The sequence below is a fragment of the Octopus bimaculoides genome, chromosome 15 (genome assembly GCF_046866305.1).
Source record: "Octopus bimaculoides isolate indiv1 chromosome 15, ASM4686630v1, whole genome shotgun sequence".
Lineage (NCBI taxonomy): Eukaryota > Metazoa > Mollusca > Cephalopoda > Octopoda > Octopodidae > Octopus > Octopus bimaculoides.
The window spans coordinates 48,138,711-48,145,831 of record NC_142942.1 but is presented as its reverse complement, the minus strand read 5'-3'; the positions used below and the strand labels follow the sequence as shown (position 1 = coordinate 48,145,831).

General features: G+C 35.9%; 1 long non-coding RNA gene across 2 annotated transcripts in view; it reads left to right on the top strand.

Annotated features, from left to right (window-relative positions):
• Window positions 1-6,688, top strand: part of LOC149132520 (uncharacterized) — a 55,054-nt gene extending 48,366 nt beyond the window's left edge. The window contains exons 2-3 of one of the 2 annotated variants that reach the window (XR_016244526.1): window positions 2,488-2,573; window positions 5,962-6,688. This is a non-coding gene — a long non-coding RNA (uncharacterized LOC149132520). Of the gene's footprint in view, window positions 1-2,482; window positions 2,574-5,961 lie in introns of both variants that reach the window. The other variant, XR_016244525.1, reaches the window with a different exon arrangement.
• The last annotated feature ends 433 nt before the right edge of the window (window positions 6,689-7,121 follow it).

Genomic DNA, 7,121 nt, shown 5'->3' with positions numbered 1-7,121 from the left:
CCCATCCAAGTGGGGAATATATATGCCACAGAAACCCGGAAACTAGCCCTTATGAGCTGGTATGACCAGAGAGGGAAACATTACCTTTACTTCTGCTATTCCTGCGAGGCCCCTGGGAGAGCATCCTCCATTGAGTCCACCATACCATTGAATAGTGGTGTCAGATAGTACAACACAACAGTCTCTTCTTTGAATGCTTGGCAAATAAGTTACCAAAATATTTATATTTACAACAGGCATCCATTCAAATTCTGTCTATCACATTTATTCAGAAGTTATCAGTCAGCCCACAGTGGAGATGCCTGGCTTAGCAGTTAGGGTGTTGGACTCATGATCATAAGATTGTGGTTTCGATTCCTGGACCAGGCAACATGTGTTTTTGAACAAAAACACTTCATTTCACATTGCTCCAGCTTGTAAAAAGAAGTAATCCTGCAATGGGCCAGCATCACGTCCAAGTGGAGAATTTATATGCCATGAAACCAGAAAAATTGACCCTTGTTTGTCAGCATGACTTGGGGAAGTAATTTTGCTTTACTTTATGAATTGGCCCAGGGCTATAGAAGAAGATAATTGCCCTTGATTCCATGCTGTAAGACGGAACCGAAAACCACATGGTTTCAAAGTGAGTTTCTTAACCACTTACCCATGCCTGCACCTTGTTGGGAATTTGATCTCAAGATCCCTGGATTGGTAGTATGACAACACACTTCCTCACTTCTTCCAAACTTAATTAGTCGTATTATTAACATGTTCTCCACAAAATTTTAAAATATTAAAAGTATTAGTCATTAATTCACTAGCAGCTGTTTTAGATCTCTCGATCACCATCACCCCTTTCCACCCATGCCACTCAACACTCTCAGATGTTTCCATTCCAATGTTGGGAAAATAGTAAATGCGTTAAGAACGGTTCTGCTTTGGCATGCAGACTCTGCAGGAAGGTGTGATGTGAAATGCTGTGTGATTTGTATATCAGCTTAATTTCTTGGTTTTCTTATCTGGCAAATCTAATTACAGATGTTAAAACAAGCACCTGCAACATTATGCATAACAGCATGTATGGGTGGGTGAGTGTATGTGGTGGTGATGGTGGTAGTAGTGGCCGGTGTGTGTGTGTGTGTGTGTGTGTGTGTGTGATGTGTGGAATTGTGTTATAACACAGCTTGCTGCAGTAATACATTGATATGTGATGGTGGTGGTGGTGGTGGTGGTGGCCATGGTTGTGGTGGGGTAGGGGTAGCAATGGCCATTAGCCATTAATTTACCTTTGCTACCATGTAAACAGAGAGCGCCACCACCGATCCAACATAAAGACCACCTCCCAACATCCCGACAGTATCACGGGGGGGGGGGGGGAACCACCTCCACCACCGCCACCATAACCATCACCGTCACCAATATATCAACTCTTATCACTGCCTACATGCGAAAAAAACACCAAATCCAATGTCAATACAAACAGCATGAACAGGACCACCATCAATATGAAAGCCATCAACACTAGCAGCAGCAGCATTACCACTACCACCACCACCACCACCACCACTACCACCACCACCACCACCAACACCACCACCACCACCAACACCATTAGCACTAACTACACTAACACTACTGTTGCTGGTGCCACATCCATTGGGGAAACAAGCGATCCATTTGCATAGTTCGTTAGCATAATGAGCTGAAAATAATTAATAATTCAAGAGTTATTTTAATGAGATACCTAATGTGCTGATACGTATATTTAGGAATCATGGCTTGAGGATGGAGCAGAGGCAGGCAGGGTGGGGTATCTTTGATATAAAGTGATACATGTGCAATTAGGATGTTTTATTGATGGGGGGGGGGCTGTGAGTGAGCGCTGGAAAGAACTGAAGCCTTCTTTGCATTGTTTGGTGCCTGGTTCGGATGAATGGTAAATTTCATGATGGAATTATGGTATTATTCCAAGATCTTCTTAAAGTTTACCTGCTTTGTCTTACAAGCTTGTCATGATAAATACATCACTTTATTTCATATCTATAATATAGTCTTGCCGGCAAATAATTTGTTTTCAGTGGTGTGTGTGAGTATATGCGTGTGTGTGTGTGTGTGTGTGTGTGTGTGTGTGTGTGTGTGTGTGTGTGTGTGTGCGAGTGTGTCTATGAGAAAGAGAGAGAGAGAGTTTGTGTAAGTATGTAAGTACAGATATAAATATATACATCAGAGGCGTGCACTCTCAGGCATGCAATTATGCGCTGCATGCTCTGTGATTTTTTTATCCATATCATCGGAAAATTCGATAAAATATTCATTTTTTTTTCAAAGAAACTCCGTCCAGGTGTTTTCGAAATATTCTGCCTTCCCTTCCCCCTCTCTCACTGACTCGTTCGTCTGCTTTGAGAAGACCACCTGACACCCCCTCCCCTCTCCCTCTTTGTGTACAATTGTTGCTAGCCTCGTTCCACTTTTTGACACCCCCTCTCTGTCTCTTTGTTAGTGTAGACTTGTTGCTAGCCTCGTTCTGACCCGAACAAAAGCAATCCCATAATTCCTGAGTTAGCCAGATAAAAGGTCGGAATAACCTGGCGGTAAGTTTGAATTTTTTTTTTATCCAAAACATCTGTTTGCACTATTATATTTTCGGAGTGTTCTGAAAAAAAATATTATCTATACTATATTTCTTATTTCAGAAGTAGCTAATTAATCTTTAATTAATTTTACTAACGTTATTTTTTCGTTTTGTTGAAATTGACTCAGATGCAATTTACTCTTACGCTTACACCTGTATTCTTTACGCTTACACCTGTATTCTTTACGCTTACACCTGTATTCTTTACGCTTACACCTGTATTCTTATATAAAAGTAGCCTTTTTCGAAATGAGTGTTATAAACGATATTTTGAGAAATAGTTTTTCGAAAAGAAACCAACACCGAATTTACCTAATTCACGAGACAATTTCAGGTTAATTTGTATGAAAAGAAAAAATGGTTAACTGGAATTGCTACACTTAATAAATTATTCTGTTGGCCTTGTTTACTTTTTTGCTTAGAAAAGAATGTTTAGAATGATAAAGGCTATGATGATTTAAATAATTTACATATGGCTATGCTAAAGCACGAGCGTTCGCAAAGGCATATAAAATCTTTGATAGATTTTAAAATATTCGTGAACTCTTCAATCTGTGCAAGTTGATTTTGACAATTCCGTCTACCACTGCTTCTGTAGAGCGATCCTTTTCTGTATTAAGTTGAGTCGAAACATACCAAAGAAATGCGACAGGAGAAAGAAGACTGTCTGGGTTAGCACTAATGTCAATTGAAAAAGATTTATTACAGCAATTGATGAAAAGAGAAGATTTCTATGAAAATATGATAGATATATTTGCCCAGAAAGATCGAAGAATTGAATTAATTTATAAATGAGGTAAATAATATTTTAGAACATTAAAAAAAAAGCTTAATATATTAAAGGGCATATATTGCAGGTTTTGGTTAGTGTTTGTTATAACGTAAGGTTCGACCTTCTTACATCGGTATTGTTTCGCAGGAGAAATGGTTCGACTTCTTCGTCACACCTAACCTACATAGGTTTTAGTTTCTGTGCTGCTGGGTGTAGTTTATTTACGGCCGTAAATGTCTTGTTTCAATCTCAGAGATGTTGACTTCTGCCACAACAGTTTTTTTTGGTGGGTGGGGGGCTTTTTACAATGTTGAATTTTGGCTGTCTTTCATTGTGTGTGTATTCATGTATATGCGTGTATTTTCAATGTATGTGCGTGAGACGTAGTCTTTTAATATATGGAGTTCAGTAAGTCTCAGAACAGTCTGCTTGAGTATCAACAATTTTCCCGGAATTGACAAGTAGCATTATAAAGCACCTGACTTGTCTTCGAGAGCGTAACTATCTAAAACCATGGCCATGTAATGTAACTAAATGTGTTCTCTTTATTAAATCATTTCAAATTGATTCAGCTGAACCAATAGGTATAGGGGCTAATGCAGAATCGCACCCTTTTGAAAAACGAAATTTTTTGAAAAAAATTTTTCGGATTCCTACCTTTTACAGATATTCCGAATATGCAAAATTATTAACAGAATCCAATTTCATCTTTATTCCATTTCACTTATGATTTTTAGACATTTTAAAGGGAGAGTGAGGATGGGAAAGTACTGACGTTTCGAAGAGAGAGAAAGATACAAACAATACACTTATTTCAGGCTCATCTCTACAGAGCCATTTTTTATTCCCTGCTTATTCTAGATCATACGGGGGTGATTGCATATTCAGAATCTCCCATATGTAAATCGTAGGAATACGAAAATTCTTTTACTGAAAAATTGCCAATGGGGAGGGGGAAGAAATTCATTGCATGCCCTACCCCAGAAGTCACCGCACGCCACTGATGTACACATACATACACACATAAGCGTGTACGCACGCGCACACACATATCTGTATATATATATATATATATATATATATAAATACATACATATATATTCATACATACATAAATACATACAAACACACACACACATACATACATACATGCATATATATATATATATATATATATATATATATATATATATATATATATACAGTGTATATATATATGTGTATATATATATATGAGAGTGTATATATATATGTGTCTGTGTGTGTGTATTTGATAAATTATGATAAACACCAGCTTATATCATTTGTTCCAACTAAGTATATTATGAGCTAAACTACTATACCAGAAGCAGACTGTTTGATTATAATCTTCTTGGAGCTCTACGCTTAAAAATAACAGTCATACATCTAATTGTATGAACAAGATATAGCATATATATGTACGTATATACATACATCTCACCATGTTGGACAGTTGAACTCTGCACATCTTTTCTCTCTACTTTTTTTCCCTTTTAATCCTTACTGCCAAAGAGCATAGACTCGAAATGTAAAAGACATTTCCATTTTTCCCAAGTGTTAAACAAATAAACCTGCTTGTTGTTCCTACACCTGTCTTCGTCTTTTGTTTTCTGCAAATTTGATCTATATGTATGTATGTATGTATGTATGTATGTATGTATGCATGTTTATATGTATGCATATATGTCATTATTCAGTTTTGTTTCAAGATTTCTTGCCAATAGGGAAAGAGCTGGTTTCTGACTTGGATCCAAGGTTCCTTCATTGGAATTTCAACATCAACAACAACATATTTTTGTATGAATGTATGTATTTTGTATGTATGTATGTATACGTGCAGTTTTGTATTTTCTGTTCTTTGTATGCATTTTCATGCATATAGTTGTATGTCTAGATATACTCATATATGTTTAAATGATAAACTTCTGGCAAGTTTCCTAGTTTCTATGGTGTATGTATTCCGCACTCCTCCCTCCAGCTGGACAGGACGCCAGTCCATCGCAGCTTGACTCAAGAAACAGGAAGAAAGAGTGAGAGAAAGTTGGGGCGAAAGAGTACAACAGGTGTTGCCACCACCCCCTGCCGGAGCCTCGTGGAGCTTTAGGTGTTTTCGCTCAATAACACACAGCCTGGTCTGGGAATCCAAACCATGATCCTTCGACCGTGAGTCTGCTGCCCTAACCACTGGGCCATTGCACCTCCACATATATATGTATATATAAATATATATATACATATATATATATATATATATATATATATATATATATATATATATATATATATATATATATATATATAGATAAATATTTATATATATATATATATATATATATATATATATATGTTTGTATGTATAAGTGTATCTATCTGTCTGTCTATATCTGTATATGTATAAGTATGTGTGTGTGAGTGTGTGTATGAGGTCTGTGCATACGAGGTCTGTATACAAGGTCTAGTGTCCATTTTATACTAGTAGCACTTACATTTTCAGTAGTCCAATGACCTTGTAATGAGCAAATGCTTTAAAAAATATATCTATTTTTTTTTATAGGGCAATGTGTTAACACCCACCCACTGTCGACTTTCTGAACAGCACCAATAGACGCATTTAAGTGAGCTGATATCATCCTGAGCATAAATCCATTATCACATCAAGAAACAATCAAAGTTATTTGTCTTCAGATGACAATGCCATAAATATATGAAAATATATTATTGTTGTATTAGAAACGTCAAAGAGAAGTCAAAATCGTGATATATCATTTATTTATCTATCATAATAATATATATTAATTAACTTTGATGTTTGAAGATATCTAGAAGATAATTAGTTATTTTTATTTTGGAATATATTCAGACAAATATAAAATTGTTTATCTTCTTTGTATATATCGTCATCATCATCATAATAATAATTGTAATTGTTATCATTATTGCTGTCATCACCATCATCCTTCTCTTCTTTCTCCTCCACATCCCCATCTTTTTATCGTCCACTTTACCATGCATGCATGGGTCAGATGGAACAGGTTTTCTACAGCCCGATGCCCTTCCTTGCTGCAAAGCTACCCCTTTTCTAAGTAAGGTTAATATTTCCCATTGACCAGACATGTTTTCATGGAAGACTGGAAATATATGATGTCTCTTGTATGATGGTGATGAAACTCATTTACAATTATCATGCAATGTCAAAGCAAGGAGATACACACACACACACACACACACACACACACACACACACACTGACTTATACGATGGACTTCTTTCAGTTTCTGTCTGCCAAATCTACTCATAAGGTTTTGGTTAGCCATATATATATATATATATATATATATATATATATATATATATATATGTATGGATATCCAACGAACATTTATGCAGATATAACAGTTTAAAGGATAAACCTATTATAATGGATAATACTAAGTGGACTTTTTCTTTTTCTCTTTCTCTTTCTTTTTCCTTTGTGATGTAATCTTGGGACTGAAAATGCTTGCGGCTGAAGATAGCTTTAAACCATCCTTTATATCAACAATATATACTGATATAATGACAGATTGTGTATAAAGCTTGAAACGTGTACCGTGATATCCTTTGTGTTCTGCTTTCAATTCACGTTTAATATATTTATATATATATATAGATATAGATAGATAGATAGATAGATAGATAGATAGATATACCTACACAGACACAAATGGATTCGCA